This window comes from Chamaea fasciata, unplaced genomic scaffold, assembly GCF_029207755.1.
Source record: "Chamaea fasciata isolate MVZ Bird 193981 ecotype frontalis unplaced genomic scaffold, bChaFas1.0.hap1 SCAF_11, whole genome shotgun sequence".
NCBI classification, from domain to species: domain Eukaryota; kingdom Metazoa; phylum Chordata; class Aves; order Passeriformes; family Sylviidae; genus Chamaea; species Chamaea fasciata.
Genome location: NW_027094096.1, coordinates 16479708 through 16499564, shown reverse-complemented (window position 1 = coordinate 16499564; position 19857 = coordinate 16479708). Strand labels below are relative to the sequence as shown.

General features: G+C 44.9%; 1 protein-coding gene across 8 annotated transcripts in view; it reads left to right on the top strand.

The window, feature by feature from the left end:
• The window catches only part of LPP (LIM domain containing preferred translocation partner in lipoma), a 335034-nt gene that overhangs the window by 44147 nt on the left and 271030 nt on the right, over positions 1-19857 (top strand). For 7 of the 8 annotated variants that reach the window (XM_066193362.1, XM_066193367.1, XM_066193360.1 and 4 more), the window contains one exon: positions 18947-19045. The exons of the other annotated variant lie outside the window; for it this stretch is intronic. The gene's annotated coding sequence lies outside the window, so the exon portion shown is untranslated. The remainder of the gene's footprint in view (positions 1-18946; positions 19046-19857) is intronic. 8 annotated transcript variants of the gene reach the window in all.

Sequence of the window (19857 nt, the reverse complement as noted above, 5' to 3'; positions counted from 1 at the left end):
CTGGATCATTCTGTCTGGTTGGTAACCTCTGGATTCAAGCTCTTTACACTTTCTTGCTGACTTAAGGTATCTCCTTCTCTTCCCTCCCTGATTTCCTCATTGCTTGCACCCTGCAGACGTGCTCCTGAGATGCTGGGTGTGGGTTACAAGTTCCTGAGAAAATCTGTGGGTAAATAATTAACATGTTGTAACACTGAGTCCCCCTCTCCCCTCCCTGGGGCAAACTGTTGACAGTGAATATTTACCTTCTGAGTTTGTCATGCCTGTCCCAGACAGCAGATACCCTTGACTGGGTTCTCTCTCTCTCTCTTTTTTTTTTTTTTTTTTTTTTTTTTTTTTTTTTTTTTTTTTTTTAAATTTTATTTTCTTTTAGCTCCTCTTTGTGAGAGAAAATAATGCTCAAACTGCAAAGGAGATGTGGAATTGCAGATGAGGAGCTAACTTCTAAGTCTCTGAGCTGGTTACATCCCTGCTCAGCAAGAAAACAGCTTCTTGTTTGAAAGAAGGTAAAGTGAGTTCCGACTGAAACTGGTGCAAGGATAAAGCCACTCTGTGCAAACAGGTACATTTGATTGGGGTCTGGTTTGAGCTTCAGAGCAAACTTGCATTGGGAAGGAGCAGCTCCCAGACCTTCATGGTGGGATGTGCCTTCTGTGCTCACCTTTCCTACCTGCTTCCTCCTGACCTGAACAGCGTGAGTGCTGAAAAGAGAAACAGCATTCCAAAAAGTCTTCCACAACCAGCCTGGGCTGGAACAGAACATTACTCTGGGTGAACAGCTCTTCCTCTGGGAGGAAGCACACCTGAAAGTCATTCTGGCTGCTGTAAAACATGAGTTTCATGAGTTGGACCTGAGGATAGAAAGGAAGGGACAACAACCGGGGTTTAAAAGCTTGGTGAGAGTAATAGCTTGTAAAGAAGTGGCTCAGGAAGTTTTGAGATAGATGTCACCGAGCAGTTCAGTGCAAGATCGTAGCATGAAGTGGTGACAAAAACCTTATCCTGAGTGTTGTACAGCAGTTGCTCAGCCAGTAAGTTGGGCACTTACTCTGGCAATGATGGCTGCAGAAACATGTGCTGCTGGTGAGACTGAGAGGAAGAAAATAGGAAACACCCAATGTGTCTGCAAAGAAAAAGAACCCAAAGAGTCCTTTGATCTCAAGCTTTTGTGGGTTTCTCTTTGTTTGGCTTGTTCATGCTCCTTGGAGGATTTCTGGGGGAGCTCCAGAATTCAGCCTTGATGAAAGCCACCTTCAGACTTCCAGGCAACATCCCCAGTGGGGCTGTGAGTGTATGTGGGGAGAGGTCTGGCCGTGGGGCAGGTGCTGCTGTTCCTCTGACTGCTTGGACCAGTTCCTAAAGTGAAGTACCAAAAACAAGGCCAGCCAGATTAAGTGTTTCCCCTACCCGGTGGTATTTGTTGTGATGTAAAGCTGGAATGGTTCCTAGAAAGCATTAAAACACAAATAATATTAACCAGGACTGAGAGAGAACAGGCAGTCACTCGGAAATGAGAAATATGTTACGGTGAGAGTGGGTCAGTAGGAACGAGACCGTCTGGCTTTTACTACTAAATCTGCTACTCAATCCTTCGAGAGCCTCAGTTGAAGCCTGGTCCAGCAGGAAAGGGCATGAGCAGGGTGCTTGTCTGTACCAGTTTGGACTGGGAGGCTTCAATTGCAGGTGTTGCTGCTGAACTGGAGCATACTGGGCAAGGCTGAAGATTGTGATATCCTGGGCTGGGCAGTTGACCCCTCTGACTCAGCATATTTGCCTCTCAGCTGGGCAGCCAGCCCACCCACCCCAGTAAGGCTTAAAAAGAGCATTTCCTTGTAAGGCATTTGGGGATCCTGGGAGGTTTCTTGCTAATCACATGCAAAGTGCTGTCCCTCAAATGCTCAACTGTTTATTGAGATGTTTACCTGGATGATAACATCTCTTCCCCTTCCCTCCAATAAAACGTGCTTGATAGCTCACATGAGTGCTTGTAAGGCCAAAGGGACAGTCAGCCCTTTTAATCTCTGCTGTCATGAAATAAATAACCCACTGAGCTAATTCCCTTGAGTTTGTCCTAATCTCACCTCACCCTCATCTTTGTTCACATGCGCAAATGCACTGTCAGCAGTATGTAATGTGCTTCCCTTGCAGCTTAAACAATTAATCCTGTAAGACCAAAGCTTTGGAGATGGAAATTGCATCGTGTTGGTGGTCTTGGGCATGTGATTCAGGTGACTGAAGGTCATCTTGAAAGGACAGCACTGACCTCAAAAGAATGTATTCTCTTCCATTGAAATGTCACACTATAGTTTGGGGTAAAACATTTTTTGAGTTTTGCTTCATGCTAAATAGATGTGTACAATCATGTTTGTGTTTTAAAGTATTTAATTTCTACCATGGTTTCTGCAAGACTTTCTCACAGCAATCATAGGAGAAACTACTGAAAACCACTGGGTTTTTTGAAAAAATTTTTTTAAAGCTTAAGTGTAGATACTGAAACTACCTGTGTTTGTTGATACTCAAATAAACTTGATGGTAGAAGGAGTTTGTTGCTTTGAAGTGAGAAGTTGCAGCATCCTGCAACTCCTCTCCTGTCTCTTTGTCGTTTCTGCTTTTATTTGATCTGTTGTCACCTTTAGAGGAAAATAATGTCTTTCCCTGCAGGGGCTGAGGGAGGAGGGCAGGCAGGCTCCTGGTGTGCTTCTGTAACAGGAATCCATATTTAAATGACAGGCAGAGAACTTTTCTATTTTCTTTTCACTTTTGGATGGTGTTCTGTTTTATATGTTCGGATGCTGCGCTTCCCTGGGGCAGGCTTGCAGCAGTGGCTCTCTTCCCTGCAGTCACTATGTGGTCTCTGTTTCTGTAATTTGTCTGATCAGCAGATATTTTGACATCCATGTGTTTTGAGAGGGGAAGACAGGCATTTAGCCTTCAGTTGGAACAAGCTCAGCATTACTGTACATTTCATATTCAGTGCAAGACTCCCACAGAGACCCTCCAGTTCAAACCTGTTCCGCTCTGTGTGGGAGTGCATGTTGAGACTTCTCCTCAGCTCCATGAGCCCCCTGGCTACTGGAGATACAGCATCCCCTTTCGCAGGATGCTGAAGGTCCCAGAGTGGGGTAAGAGCCCTGTGGTTGTGTTGCAGTAGGGAACAGTGTTGCTTGCCCTCCTCACAGCTGCCTGGGTAAGCAAAACCTTTGGTGTTGGCTTCTTGCACAAAGCAGAAAGATCAAGCATCCCACTGCTTCTGGAGCCTGTTCCACCACTTTGGGGAAAAGTAAAGGCTGGTGTGGGTTTGAATCAGACACCAATCTTGGGCATAGAGAAATTGTAGTGTGCTGGGAGTGTGTGGCTTGCTGTCCTGATCCTCTCCTGTTTCCTGGCAAAGGGCATGATCTTCAACCTTGATATCTTGAATCTGCAGAGTTTTCTTATCATAGTATTTTCACAGGGTGGCATCTATAAGAAAGAAGAGGGTTTCAAGAGGTAGAATACAGTCATCTTGCATTGCTGAACTGAGTTGGGTTTTGTTCAATTGGGGCTTCCCCAAATGGAGGGTTGGGTTGAGCCATTGGACTGGTGGAATCCAAAACATGGCTGTACCATTTGATGTCTTGCTGTGAAGTCCTCCTTCTACTGTGCCGTCTTCAGCACTGAAGAGCTTGATCCCTTGTTTAAGTTGGATAGTCATTGGAAGAGAAGGGAAGGTCCAGGGCTTGGAAAGGATAGCGTGCATCATCTTCTGGGTGAGTAACCCCAGAGGTGGGTGGATGTGGGAACAGCTGGACTGCAGTGTGGGTCATTGAGGAACAGGGGTTGGTGAGGCCATCTAACCTAGTGGGGTTTGGGCTCTGCCCCAGGCTGCCACAGTAATCATGAGTGTCAACATCTGGCACATCAGTTTTTCCATTAGAAACTCAGTTCTTTCTGGGATTTTAATATCTTGGCTATTTCAGATCATGCTGAGAAACAGTATGCCCCTGTGTAGGCACTCAGGATGCTTTAGTCATTTGCAAAGCCAACATATATAATAATAATTTATTGCACTGCCTTGAGAATAGGCAAGATGGGAAAACCAAGCCCCTACGTAGCAGGAGTTCTTTTCTATCAGCCAAGCTGTAGGAACAATGTGCTTGCAATTAACTCTAATAGCAAGAGAATAGCTGGTGAGGGGAGGGGTTGGGCAAAGGGGCTTTTTTTTGACTGAGGTTCTATTTTCAAACATGAGAGCTTCTTGGTAGTAGGGCAGGTTCAGGATAGTTTAGCAGTTGCCCATGCCAGGTGAGGTAGAAGGCTGGGGAGAAATCACCATATTCCTCACAGGTAACATGGAGAGGTGTTGAAACCTGGTGTCCCATTTGATGCTGAGAGACTTCCTGCTTGTAATTCTGTATGTCTTTTGTCATGTGGACAAAACTTTGTGGTGTTTTGAGGCATAACCCCACCAGGAGAAGTAGTTCAGAAGGGACCAGTGAAAGGTCCTCCTTGTCTCTGCTGTGCATTCACAGCCTGTGGCTGGTCCACAGTGTGATTTAGAGCGGATGGAACTGGGTCTGGGGAGATTTTCTCCTCTTGGAAACATCTGCAGCTCTGGTGTGTTGTAGGCTTTCTCATGAGTTTTAGCATCACTCACCAAGTCTGAAACTGAGAGCTGAATCTTCACAAAGTTCCTATCTGAGATAAAGCACTTCCAGACTTCAGCTTTAGTTAAAGCTCTGGGTGAAACATATTGGTCCTTAGTGAGGCACAAAATTCAGGCAGTCTGGTTTGCAGCCAGAACTTTCTTGGGGGCATGAGCTGCCTATGTGTGTGTGTAGCAACTCTACAAAACAAGATCTGGTTTAAGAGAGTATTTCTGTACAGGAAAGCATGTAAGGATATGCTTAAGTCCTACGGAAGTCAAAACAAACTTAAGCACATATTATAGTTAATCAGGAGCTTAAGTGATTTTCTGAGTTGGCCTAGATCTGGAATGACACATAAGTCTCTCCTGAGTTGGGATTCACAGCCCTATTCTGTAGTTCCTTCCCAAGGAAAGTGCTCATTTATTTATTTTTAATTCTTGCCTTAAAGAATGGCCCATTTTGGCCTTACTCCTTTGCAAGTTTTTGGAAAGGAAGATGTGAAAGGGTAAAGCATACTGAGCAACAAAGTCCTTTTGAAATGACAGAGAGCATTCATACCGTTCATTTCAAAAGGACTCTGTGCATCAAGAATAATGCTGTAACAGGGATGTTTTACTGAAGGATACTGTTGGAGTTGAAATGCCTTCTGGTGTGATCAGAATGACAGCCTGCTTGGAGTTGGTGCTGTGTAATGTACTTCTATAGATTGCTTCCCTTCAATATAAATTTTTTTTTCCTTTTCTGAAGTCTCTTTGCTGTAAGTGAGATACTTGCAGCATGGATTTGAGTTGAATGCAATGTTGTGTAATAAGAACAATAAGCAGGTGCATTGTATAAAATCTAAGTGGAAAGCTACTGCCTAGAAGGGAAAAGTAATGTGGTTACTGCTGCATCTTTTCCCCGTATGAGCATTGTTTCCACGCACTTACAGGTTTCCCAGTGCGATAGGTTTATTTAAGGTAAACTTCTATTCAGGTGAATGGGACACTGTGCTTCTCAACTGATTTTTTAGTACAACTTTTTATGGTTGGAACAATAGACAGTGCTAATATATAGCTTCTTTGTAAGAAGAATAACGTTTTGCCTGGAAGTAGTAGGATCATTTGATGAATGCTTGAGTGTTGCTAATGAAAAGGGGTGGGAGAGGAAATTACCTTTAATAAGGAGTTTAAGTGACATTTTTCTTATAGAAAGCCACTGCTCTTGATTTTCACAGAAGCAAGGAACTCAAGGTGTTTGTGAGGCACGTGTGGAGCAGCTGCATGTCATGAGGCTTGCCTTGGCTATCCCTGTTTGTGCCTCAGTACTTACCCCATCCATGCTTTTGAGCAGGTCGGTGCTTCCTGCGGCACACCAGTCCTGGCCAGCAGCATCCCTTGCTGTCTGAGGACAGTCCAGCAGATGCAGTTCTCCTGGTGTTCCAGCCCATGTTTGCAGATCGCTGTCTGTTCCTGTGTTTTGTGTCCCCACTCGGCCTGGCCGGGAATGAACCCTTGTCTTGACCTGCAGCATCCTCTGGCAGGAAGGCTGCCAAGCGGCTTCCAGCTGAAAACAGTTTGTTAAGAAATGGAGTGAATTACTTTTTGGCTTGCCTTTTGGACCTCTGGTCTCCATACTAGGCAGACCTTCTTTCTAGTCCTTACTGTAGTTAATCCAGCCTTTCCAAGACCAGCAGTGACCTTGAGTGCTTTTCTGATCAAGTCTTCTCTCCAGTGTTCGCTAGAGCAAAACCTTCCAACTTTAGGTCACCCTAAAGAGGAGGTTTGCTCCTGTGAATGTGCCTGAATTGACCTCCTTTTACGGAGGAAAGCTTTCAGGTAATGTTTAAAATCCACTCTAAGTCAAATTAATAGAAATGGTACTTTAGAAACAGGAGGACAGGATCTCAGGGCTTTCAGCTCCATGTATGATGTGCTGAAGTCTCGTTTGTGCTGTCCTGACATCTCGTAGCTGGACTGCTCATGTTTCTTTGCAGCAAGTGACCATTATGTTTTTGTTACAAAAATTGACGTCAGTCTAGAAGGGTCATAGACTGCCTTTTGGGAATCAAGGAAATCAAGGCAGAAACTGGAAAATGCCAGCTTTGAACTACTGAGAGCTGATGTTCAGGAGGGTCTGGTCTCTCTGAGAAGCAGCAGCTCATAGGTCCCTTTGGTGCCTCATGGCTTGCACATGCTAAAATGGACACAAAACCCAAAGCTTGTGGTGCCACCCTAGAAAGGTGATTGGTTCCTCATTTAAAGGGGAAAGGCTTGGATGCTTGGGGGCATGTGTCTGTGACAGGCTGGAAAAAGGGGCAAACCAGACTTCTTTCCTTGGCTTTAGTACCTAGTCTCTCTGACAGCCCATGGCGGGTGCCCAGATTTCCTTCTCTGGAAATGCAGTTATATTTTATTGTTAATGATATTTGTAACGAACTTGTTCTTGCATTGTACAGGTACAAAGTTTAAGTAATTTTTGATTTTGAGATACTGGCATGATTAACCCTATAAATTCCAGTAACTGTCTAACGGAATCCTTAGAGCTATTGTAGTTCATGGGAGCTATTGGTTCTGATGTTTCCACCCTGAGCTGCAGTGGGTTATTTCACTGATATGTTGAAGCTCTGTAAGCTGCTCAGGGTGTCACCAGCAGCTCAACTACTAATGGAGAAATACAGGCATATGTCAGAGGAGGTGAGGGAGAACTGAGTTTGGATCAGATACATTTCAGGAGGAGAAAATGCAGAAGGCCCATTGTAATTCTTTCAGATGTTAGTAAAGCTTTTAGGTAAAGGCAGTGCTCAGCACTTGCCTGATTTTTGCCATCTGAGGCCAAGGGGATCCTTCTGCTGGAGCTGGAAGCGGCTTTTCAAGAGGAGGAGCAGTCTGAGTTGACATCAGCTATAGTGTTTGTCCCCATCTGCATGTGCAGGAGTGGACATTACCTGCACTCAAAAAACTGTGACATGGAAAGTCACAGATTCTGGGGTGAGAGCATGAGTCTTTCCAGTGCAGTCCTATGTAAGAGAAAAACTGTAGCATCTACTTCTAAGGACAGGATCTAAATAATCTGATTTTTTTTTTTTTGCCTTTTTTTGCCATGTCTTGTGGCCACAGCACCTTCCTTGCTGGCTGGCACTTCCTCAGTCCTTCCTGCTCCCATGGACTTCCCCTAAGCCACAGCCTATTTACCCGCTGCCAGACTGTTCCTGGTGCAGCCATCGTCCCACATACTTCAAGCATTCACTTCTTTTCCATCCAGGAGTGAGTGTGTTGGGGCAGTGCAGCTCCAAACTTCATGTCTTGCGTTGGTTTGTTTTTTTCTCCTATACCCTTTTTGGGGGATATTGTTTTGTATGTGGTTGGTTTTGGGTTTCTTTGGTGGCTGTTTGCTTTTTAGTTTCTATTTCTCCTGTATTCAAAGCGGGGGATGGGATATAATGCTTTCCATGGTGGGGCTGTGAGGCTGCCTGGAGCTGATCATTCTCACAGCTGAACAGTGGCTGTGTTGTATTGGCCACGTGTGCTCCCAGCCAAAAGATAAAGCCCTTTAACTGAAACCACCAAGAAGTCACATCACCCAAATTTGTTAAGCCATGGTGACTTTTGGTTGCAGCCACCTTGGCATTTAGAAAGTGCTCTGGTGTCTGAGAAAGTGTATTGTGGGGCTTGTTAGTTTTAATTTGAATGGTTTTGAAATACTAGAGACTTCAGGGTAAAAAGAAAGGAGATTTTGGGTTTCTGAGATACCAAACCTGCCCTGGACATGGTGCAGAAGCAGTGTGGCTGCTGGGGACTTGCTACCTTAGCTGTAATATTTTTGTGGACCTGGCTTCAGGTGCAATCCTGTTGAAGTCCTTTGTACCCTCTAGTGAAGGGAATTGCAGAGGGTTGGCACAGCCTAACTTGAATTTCTGAGCTTGTGAAGGCAAACAGTGTAAAATGTGTTTGGCTGACTTTTGAGGGCAGATGTCTGGGCACTGCCATTGTCATATAATGATGGATCTTTTTTATTTGGGTTGGATTTTCCTGTCCTTCATTGCCGCAGAAAGAATTTTTCTGAGTCCATGGTTATGTCTCCAAAAATGTCAAAGATTTTTTTCTGTTAACTAATAGATTCTTTGACAGAGATGTGACTTTAATCCCTTATTGAAAATGATTCTGCATTCATCCCATAGCAGGGATGGGGTTCAGATTTGTTGGGTGTTCCCAGCATTGCTTTAACTGCTGGGTTGCAGCAGCCATGAGGACCAGATTTGTCCAGAGTGTCCTCATGGGAAACACTGGAGGAATCTGAATCTGTTGTCTTGGTGAAGATGGCCATCATTGTGTCAGGAGGTTGGCTCTGGAGCATTGCAGCTCTGTGGTAGATGCAGGAATTTGCCCAGAGCATATCTCTGGGAATGTCCTGTGGTCCTTGGGTTAATATCCACACAGTGCAAAGGCGGTGACTTTGGTGGATAGGCGAAGTTTGGATTGATTTTTGAAGGCCAAACCTTCTGCAGTGGAGAAAGAGCTGTAGGTGTGGCTGTGTTTGTGAGAAAACTGATGCCTTCCTGCTGTGCTGTGGCTGTGCTTTCTGTTGTTGGTCAAAGGCAAAAGCAACAGTGAAGTAAAAGGAGTAAAAAGAAATCCCAAAATTTCTGGTCAGCTGGGCTTACCCTGCTTATATCTCCTGCTTTGCAGATGGGAGAAACGGAAGCTAAAACCTGTGAGGGCACAGAGCAGAAACACTGTTGAGAAAAAGCAAGTGTGAGTTTGGCCCTGAAGGGACTTCTGTTCCTCAGTAGTTTTGTAGTGAATGTAGATGATTGCCCTAAAGGTGGTGGCTCCAGGGAATGCTTTTATCAGCAAAGTGGTGAAAGAGAAGGGAGGTAGTTTTCCTCTTTGTCGTGAAGATATTGCTTCTAATTCTTATAAAGAAGAATGAGTATGTTCAATATCAGCATTACTGGCCAAGCCCTCAAAGGCAATGGCTGTTGTATTGAGACACAACAAGCTGAGGTTTCCCAGTGGCAGCTTATCCCAGCTGGTGTCAGGGCAGGTGCTAGGGAATGAGGGGTGAATATCTTCAGGAGCCCTTAGGCAACCAGCTCACCTCCAAGAGATGCAGGCATGCTTCTTCTCAGCTCCTCTGAGCTCCTCACTGAGACTGGTGCCTCCTGAGAAGTCTGAGGCATGTTAGTCATTTGTTGCAAGACTATATTCTTTCCATTTTTTGTTCTTAATGTTGTGTTATTTAGACAGCAGGAGTGAGGAAGTTTCTAAGCTGTCTGCTTGGAGCAGCGTGATTGTAGACCACCTATTCCTGGGCAGGAGGTGACATCTCTGGGGAGACTGAGGGTGGCTGGTGCTGAGCCACAGGGCACTGGGTGGTTTCCCACAGGTGGGGGACAGATATACTTGTCAGGGACATGTGTGGGCCTTCGTGAGGAAGGAAGCATTCACTCGTGCTCCTCACAGCACACAACAGTTTTTTGCTAATCATTCCAGCCCGCAGGAATTTTTTTATACTGATTTTTGTTGTTGGTGGTTCTTTCATTCAGTCATTATTTTTTTTCTTTTCCCTCCTTTAATTGTTGAAGCTGTTTTTAATCCCTGACCATAATAAAGCCACACTGTTAACACAAGCAGCGGGGTAGCTGAAATTGCAGCTGTACTACAAGCTCTGCTTTTAATTTCAGGCTGTTATTAATGAGGCTAGAAACTTTCCCTTCCCCCAGCTGAGTTTCGACTGTGTGTCTTCATCCAAGCTGCTTCATTCTATGCTTCAGAGCATCCCTGACTCCATCTGGATATAACAGGTGAAGGCTGAAGACTGTTTTCAGATGTCATGAAGAGGTTTCTGGCCACTGTCCTTCCCTTTTCCTCATGCAGGCAGCTCTGTGGAGGTGGAGGATTGGGAGCAGACAGCTGCAGGGACTGGGACAGAACCTCTAAAGAGAGGGTAGCAATGGGGAACTGCAGCCCAGAGTTGCTAGTGCTGGGAAGGAGATGGAACTTCACATGTTTGACAGAGGTGGAAGGGCAAGACAGGGTGGTTGGATGGATTTGGGTTGCTTATGAGTTTCTGCCCCTGCACTCTGAACCTAGGGCCAAGCAGGAGGGGCTCTGATGATTGGTGTTACCCTCCCATGGGGCTGCACCCATCACTCTCCGTAAAGGGGAGGTTATGTGGTGCATGTCTTTTCCTCTCCTTTTTGCTCCTGCAGTGCGCTGGGTGCCCACAGGAACAGTCTGTTGTTTATAGAAGAAGCAGTAATGGAAAAAGGTTTTATGTTTTCAGAAGGTAATACTGTAATTGCATTGGGGGTATGGAAATCCCAGTCTGCTGCTGAAATTGCTGCAATAGACTCCAACTTAGGGATTGTCAGGACTCAAGGAAAAATTCCTAGCAATTTGCATCTCTAAAGTGCAATCCCACACTCCTGTTAATAACCTGTGTATGTTAGAGAGGATGTATTTCTCTGTGGCCAAAGGCACGTCATCCTCCCAACCCCAGGTGTGTGCACTCAGGGCCAGGTTGGCTTTTATTTCTTGTGCAGGTATTACTTGAGTGCTGCCAACCTGTGAAACAACCCTTTAGGACTGTAGCTGCAATAGTCTCTAGTTTTTAAGTTAACGTGCCCCCCTTCCCTGCGATGTAATAAAGGTAATTACTGCCTGTGCAGTGCGTGTGTTTGCAGCTCTGCAGGAGCACTTGCTGGGCTGGTGTCATTCAGCTGGCTTTTGTTTGGATCCTGCATCTCCAGACCGCAGTGTATGAGCCTGACACTCCATGGCGTATGCACTAGCCTTTTTCCTAGATGGATTTATTGGATTTCCAGTAAAGACAAACAAAGTCTGAGGTCTAACGGTGCTGAGCAGGCAGCGCTGCACTCACTGGTCCAGCCTGCTGTGCTCAGCTCCTTATACGGCCAAAAAAAGGAAGAGGAAGAGAGGGCGCAGCGTGAATACCAGACATACGAAGCATTCTTCCCAGCTGCAAACTTGGAATTCGCTTTTCCCTGGAAAGTGGGCCCTCTGTATATCCATTAATTCAGGCTCTGTACTATTGAGCAGGAACAGGGAAGCCAGCACTGAGCTGGCTCCGAGCAACACTCAATTGTTTTGTGTAAAGGAATTTCTTTTCTGTGAGGTTTTTTCTTGCTTTGGTGGGAGACAGAGGTAGGACAAGGAATGAGAGAGGGGGCCAGGTTCTCCTGAAGCTCACTCTGACTTGGCAAGCTGCAAGCAGGTAGACTGCAATTACATCTATTTTCTTCATCTAAAAATCAATTTGATTCATCATTAGCCTCTGCCTTTAAATTATACTTTCCCTGAATAGCATGTTCCGGTTAGTGGGAGGCGGAGGGGAGGTAAGGCGATCGATCCTGTTACTTCATTCATAATCTGGCTTCAGCCTCTGTTGTTTGAATCACTGTGGGCATGAATGGCTATACTCAGGCTGGAAGTACAATGCGCAGGTTCCCTATCTGTTGGATATGGGCTCTGATATCTCCAAGTGGGCCTGGGTTTCCAAAGCGCTGGTTTGTCCTCTTGGGTGCAGCACCCTTTTGGGAGCTTGAATGAGGAAGTCCTCTCCTCTCCAGGTCTGTCACTGGTTCACAGCGTGCCAAGGCACTGGGAACTGAACTGCCATGGCACGTGGTTTTCTAGATTGTTTGGAAGCCACATTGTGAACTGGAAGCCACAGCAGAGTGAGTCCTGGTGCTACCTGTGCACTGGCAGCTTGCTTGCCTGCCAGCACCTGGGGCAATGTTAGCAGGGACACCTCCAGCCAGCCCTGTCTGTGCCTGTTACCAAGGGGAAGCTTTTCCAAGACCACAGATGTGGGTTGTGCTTCTGTGGATGCTGTCTGTGTTTCATGGGGGCCAAACAGGTGGGAGAATTGGGCAATTGTCACTCAGCCGAAAGGCATTTGGAAAAAGCAGCTTGACAACCTTGAGTCATGTTTTACTGCCTTGGGATCAGTGTGCCTGGAAAGCAGTTCTGTGTTGTCTCTTCACAGGCCTTGTGGAGGTGATGATGCTACTTAATTTCACGAGCTCCTTTCATCTAGCTCCTGCACTGTGCTTTCCCATCTCGAGGATGGGCTGTGACAGCACTTGACTAAGGCAATCTGTGTAGCTTTGTGAGGATCCCATCTGTTTCTATCCTTGACAGCTGGGTTGTTCCATGTTACTTGCCTTCTTTCTTTCCTGTAAAACCCAGCACATTATTAGGACCCAAAATAGCAGCTCCTCTGAGCCATGTTGTAATAGGAGGGTGTTTCATGATGACAAGTTCCAGCATTGCATGAAGGCAAAGCCCTTTTATACATGCAAGGAAATAGCAACAATCTGCTTGCAGGTCATGCATGGCTCAGCTCTTTGAACTTCTACAATGTCAAGTGTTTTCTGTCTCTGTTCTTAGAGACTGTACTTTGCAGCAAGCACTGTAAATTACCCAGCAAGGATAATAAAGGAGTTTGATGGTAGAAGAAAGAGAAATGAATGGCAAATCTGTGCTAATGGGAACATCTGTTGGGTATTCTTTTACTCTTTCCCTATCCATCCCCACATGCATCCGGAGATTGTTTAAAGCCGGGTGGAATAGAAACTTATTTTTTTCCTCTGAGTGGACCTTAGGCTCTTGTGTATAGGTTTGGGTTAGAACTGTCAAGTGGTTTTTTTTGGCACTATTTCACAAAAGTGCGCTCTTGAGCATTTTGCTATAAATGCAACTTAATGGTGCTCCTTGTTCATTAGCCGTAACTCCACAAAAAATAGGGTAGTGGGCTTGATGAATGTTGGATTTGGGGTCCCTTAGTGTTTTGACTGTCTGAATTCTTGATGGTGGTATTGATGTGGATGATAACTGCCAGCTGAGAACAAGAGACTGGCAGGCTGGTAGGATTCCATTCCTGTGTCCTTAAATGGGTGTATTGCTTGCAGAGGGCTCTTGGATGCTGCAGTTACCTGGCCTGTGTGCATGGTTTAGGACCATCATGAGTTTTGTGGCTGCTGAAAACTTGCAGCCTCTCAATCTTGCTTCCATTTCTGCTAGGTTTAAATGGGTGTAAATTTCCACTGGTTGCTTTTCTAATGCAGTGAAACACTGAACTGGTGGAGAAGGAGAAAAAGACAGGCGACCAGTGAATATCTCTTTAAGCATTGGGGTAGTTTTGTTTCCGGGATGTAATCTTCCTGTGGGAAAAAAAATACAATTTAATAAACGCAATGCACCTTCCAAGTATAGGGAAATTCTGTGCTTCTGTTCTTTTTATATTTTTTATTTTTTGGTACTGCCTTAAGGTGTCTTACCAGAAGTATGGGCTGTCATTATTAGAGAATCCTGTAAAACAGCTGTAATAATTGCACAATGTTCTTTATTCCTGTCAGGTTTATTCATGGACTTTTTTTTTAAGATACACGAGGGACTGTCTCTGCACACATCATTGATTTTGCTAATAAAATCTTATATTTTGATGGTACATTTCATTGGAAAATCATTAACTGGTCCATAAGACTTATGGTATCATGGGATGGGAATGTTTCCTGTTGCCTTCATGGAGAGATTGATCTAGATGGATTTCTTTGATTTCTTAACAGCTACTGGGAAAGGGCACAGAATCAGATGTCTCATCTCTGCTCCAGTCTCTCTCACCAAGGCTTTTCTTCCTGCAGGGAGTGGAGAAGGTGCTTAAAACCTGTTTGAAATTAATCCAGTGCAAAACATGGGGACCTGTTGGGCCATGGCCACCACGTTGTCCCCAGTGGTCCCTCCATGTGAGGTTCCTACTGGCAGTTGTGATCATAGGTCAGCTGCTCAGGTGGAGGGAATTGTTTCTATTCAGGCTATTCAAGGACCAGGGGCAGGTTAAATTGCTGCTGTCCAGTATCAGCCAGGACATGCTTGAAAGCCTCAGGCTGAGTTTTTGCTGTCCCTTCTAGCTGAGTTCTTCAGGAGCTTGGATCAGCAGCACATGGTAGATCCCACGGCAAGTCCAGAGCCCACAGAAGGGCCCAGAGCAAGGTGAATCTGGGCTCTGCTCTGGTTTTTTTGGCTGTTAGAGAGCTTTTCCCCTCTAAGGGAGTGTTGGACTGGCAGTTAAAGAGCCATCACTGAGCCAAACTCCAGTCCTGTGTTTAGCAGCAATTAGCAGATTTGAGCATATCCCTCATTCAGCCAAAAAACCTGGGAGATGACACAAGTCTGTATTTTATTGTATTCATTAATTTAGGGAGCGTGTGTGTGTTGTGTTTGAGGGAATGTTTAGTGTTCAGGTTTGTAGAGCTGAATCTGATTCCGTGTTACAGGAGACAGCCCAGTTGTCCATAGCAACCTGAAATTGATTTTCCCCCTCCACCTGCTGAAAGCTGTTCCCTCTCGAATCATCCCTTTAATTTAATATAGTGAACAGGATGTCCCCGCATGCAGAACCTTTTTTTTTAACAACCAGTAACCTAGGCAAAAAAAAAAAAGTCTTATTTGAACAACAGCCCTGCCTCTGTCTTTATTGCCACTTGGCATTAGTCTTTGCTGTGCTGTTTCCTTGTGCTTTGTTTCAGGTACTGGAGGCCATTATCAGTATTGGTTAATCACCACTGCTGCCACAGGGGGATGTTCCCCCGCATGCCCTGGCCAACATGGCAGTAGGTACTTCTTTGGCATGAAACTCTTCAGGCTGCCCTGTTTTGTGCTGAAAAATCTATTTTATCATTGAGTGTACACCAACAGCTCTGTGCTTTCTCCTGACATGTGGTGGTGCCCACATGTGGCACTGGCCATGTCATGGCTCCAGATCTGACCTGCCTTTTTCTGTGGCTCTTTCCAGTGCAAGCAATGGACCTGCTTCAGAGGAGGCTGGTTGGAAGGTGTTGGGGAGGAATGAGAAGAACTGCCATGCTGTTTTGTTCCTATTTGCAAAAGAAGTCTATGTCTTTGTTATCTCATTGGTGCCTGAGGACCTCCAAGGGAGTGATTACCTTGTCAGAGGAGTGCCAGGGATGAGGAATTTGAGACGTTTGTGCTTTTGCTACCTGGAAGAGCACTTGACTACCTTCTGGAAGAATGGCAGAGCCTGTGTGTGGTCAGCGCAGAATGCAACCTCTTTCCATGTTTGCTTGCCCCTGGATTTTGCGCAGCATGGCAAGACAGCAGAGTTTTTTTGTGTTCTTAGTTCTTGCCCTGCTTGTTGTGAAGCTACTTGAGGAGGAGGTGTTGCTGGGCTGGGGCAAGGTGTGCCGTGGTAGCAGTTGTCCCACCAGACTTGTCCCTGTTGATTGTTCCACACAAAGAGAAGCAAGCTGCTGCTTGCATCCAGGCTTGGGCCATTAATACAAATTGCACCAATCTGTGCTGTGAAATGTCTGCCTTTCCCTGGCTTGTTTTATGAAAAGTTAAAGGGAAAAGAAAAAAAGCACATAAAATCAATATGGCAGAGGCTTCAGTTGTGTGTTCACCTGCTGTCACTGTGAGATGAAGCCATGTCACTTGACATGCCTCGTGTATGGCACTTGTTGAGAAGATAGTTATTTCATCTCCCTGTTTTTTTTCATGTCAGTCAAAAAATGGTTTGTTTCATGTGCATCATCTGAACATTACACTGAATAAGCTACCCAAAAAAGGTTAATCTCCAATTCCGTACTGCTTTTACTGTCGCATCCAACTGCTTCGAAGACAGCGATGAGTATATCCTAATGATGACTCCCAGAAACAGAGGTAGCATAGGCATCTACTTCTTTCAGGTGCCAAAACTGAGATTTACAAGGCCTGTTTCTTCAGAGCACTTTATGTTCTGTAGTGGTGTACATGGTTATAGTACAAGTCTTGTTTAAAGGTTGAACACAGAGTCTCAATCCCTGCCTGCTAGTTCTTGTCTCCTCTGGACATAGTCCTTCTGTATCTTTATTCAGCCACAGAAAGCACAGCAATAAATATGTGGGAAAATTTGATACATGTGACTTTGCTCTTATCGTTCAGAAGGTTTATGGCAGAGGCATAAACGGGATCTAATCTTTCCAAGTGACGCTTAGCTGCCAGACCACAAAGCTTCCTTTCTGGTTTCCTTACCATCGCCTGCCTTGCATGCTCTCCCTCTTCTGAAAACTGAATGAGGGCGAGGAAGCCACTGTCCCACATGGCTGCAACCTCCTTTCCAACATGACTTGGCTTTCATACATGACTGACACGGCGTGTTGAGTGGACATTGCTCCAGGTGTCAGTGAACTTCTTTGTGTCTTCTTGTCTTTCCTCCCTATAGCAGGAGTACTGCCTGCCCCAGAGCTGGGTATGCTCTGGCTGTGAGTTATGCACAAGTTCCTAGACTGTTGTCTGTAACTTCTGTCAGCGGGATATTTGTAAATTTAAACGCTTCCTCCCAGAAGTATCAAAGGAACTGAGGCCACTTTTCAGCATGGACATGAAAGACTTTCACGCACTGGTGCAGCCAGGATTGCCATGGAGAACAAAGGCTTTTACTAATCGCTTCTAATGCCTTTCAAGTTTATGCCTCATTTTTTCCCCTTTTTCAGATGGCCTCCCAGAGTACTGAGACTTCACTGACTGACTCACCAAATAATTAACAGGAGGAGGACTCAATCTCTGAAACTTTTGAACACCTCTTTTAATTTTCTTGAATAAGCCAGTATTCTGGCCAGGATCCAATTTGTGTAATTACATTTGACCTAACTTAATCCCTTGGCAGTTTCAATTGCATGTGGTAGTTGTCTTGGCTCCCTGTCCTGGGCTGCCATTCAGTGATACTCCATGATTTTCAACAGCTGTTGTAATTCAGCTGTAGAAATGGGTGTATTTTCTTGGTGGAAGCATTCCTCATATCTCTATCCCTTACTAAACATCCTTATCTCACTAGTATTTTGGGAGGTAGCGTGTCTGATGCTGCAGATGATCTTGCTGGAGTCCTTGGAGCTACTTTCATCCTTAAAGATGGGCATGCATTTAGAGTCTTTTATCAGTTGTCCAGCACACATTCTGAGATTACTTAGAGTTTTTCACCTTCAGGCATTTATTGCTCAGTCTCCTCAGCTACTATGTGCTGCTTTAGGGATGTTATTGGTGCAGGTATTCCTCTTTAGCCTTGGAAACAGCACTTCTGCTATCCAGTCAGTGCTAAACAGGAGTGTGTCGCCTTCCTGTGCTGACAGCAGTTGGGCTGGCTGGCTCTAAGTGTTGGCATTGCTAAGAGTGCAAGTGATGAAGGAAAGCAAAAGCCCAGGACTGCTAGGTAGGATTACAAAGGATGAAAAAACCCATCCCAGGCAGAAACTTGGAGATGGACAAAGTGCTGTAACCAAAGGTACAGTCAGATGGATGATCCATGCAAAAGACAAGACACTGAATTCTTACATTGGTACATCCTTACATGTGCAACAAGCATCTTGTTTTCACAGCAGGTGACAAATTGAGTGTTTCTTGGCTTCAGGAATCAGAAAAGGCGTATTTGTTACAAAGCCACTTGATCCTTTGGGGGCAGGAGCAGCTCCTGCTGAGGAGAGACAGGAATTTAGATGAGATGGGGTGCAAAAGGTGATCTACTGCTGAAAGGTGATGTTGTTGCAAATTGTCTGCTACCATCTAACTCTCTTTTTCTGAGAGCCTCCAGAAGTAGGATGGCAAATGTATCATTGCTGCTCTCCCTTGTTGCCTGTTATCTTTCATGAAATTTGGGATGTTTTTGTCATTCAGCACTCTCCCTTGTGTTTCTGCACACTGTTCATGTAAATCCTTTCTTTACCTTTCTATATTGTCACCAAACACCTGGGTTCATGAGTGATTTCATTTTGCTTGGTAGAACATCCTGAAGATCAGGAGGTACAGAGCATATTGTGAATACAAAAGCCATTCATCAGACCTGACTTTTACCTTCTGGATCTGTCCCGATAATTACACACATTTAAGTCTGAGTAGACTGGAAATCTTGCCTCTGTTGGTGTCAGTGACTCTGTAAATAAAGTCAGCAGTGGTAACGTTAAAATTTGTACTCTATGACAGAGCTTAAAGGTTTGGAGTCAGAGCCATCTGATTTTGACATCTGATGGGTATTGCTTATACCTTGGTAGAACTTTCTGCAAAGTCCATGAACACCTTGTTTCCTAGAACACAAATTTTTCAAACCCGTATGGTGGTTGTCAGAGAAAATGTGGCAAACTCCGAGTGGTGGTGGTGCATGATGTATCTACAGTCAGTGATGTTGCTTTTGAAGATCTGTTTGCATGCTAAATAATGGGGTGGGGAAAATTGCACTTCAGAGTTGCTGGTTTTTCCTTTTCTCCTGGACTGGACTCTGCCTGTCATCCTGAAGACAAATCTTTTATTGTTTTCTTGTTTCAGGGTGCTTTGTAGCTGTGTGTGCCTGAATCAATCAGCCTTTGGAAGTGAGCATCTTCCCTTGAAACAGCCTTGTGCTATCCAAGTGCCTGCTCTCTTGGGGTAAGGAAAGACATACACATACACAGATTGAGAATGTGCTTGAACAGAAGCAGAATGGTAAAGGAGAGGACAAGCAGCACTGCCTCAATTTGTAAATTTTGGAAATAGTGAACTTGTCATAGAGAGAGGGAATAAACTAAATCTGTCCACTGTAAATAAAACAAATTATAAACTTAAGTTGCAGCAAGGAAATTTAGCTGAGGTGTCAGTGAATGATCTGCATTAAGGATAGGTGAGTGCTGGACAGGTTTCCCCCCAGGAGGTTAGACAGTTTCCAAACCTTTCAGTCATGGAAAGGTTTAAGAACAAGTTGGAAGAGCAGTAGCAGACATGCTTATAGGAGAATCAATCCATGTGGTGAAAAAATAGACTAGGTGACTTCTGGAGAGTCCTACTAACCCACTGACGATTAAAAATGGGAATGTGTGAAATTCTTATCTTAACAACCTAATTCAAAGCTGATAAGGTGAGAGGCAAAGCAGAGTGTATCTGCAGCATGAGCTGCATGGTTTGGTGAAGGACTGATGCAGCAGCAATTGGTGCTGGTGCTCAGTGTCTTTGTTACCAGAATGGTGACACTGTTCTGGAGGGAAGTATGAGCTCAGGCAAAAGAAGAGGTTTAATCCTTTGTTGTTGGCATGCAGTGTAAACTTGTGGTAAAAACAGGTAGTTGTATCAGTTCTGGCTCTTTTGTAGGAAGTTTCTGGGAGTTTGTGTCTCTTCTGTGGCCCATGTAAGGGATTTACTCTCAGGGGTGTAATCTCATCTACTTTGTGACATGAGAACGCAGTGCTGCAAGTATAGGTATACTG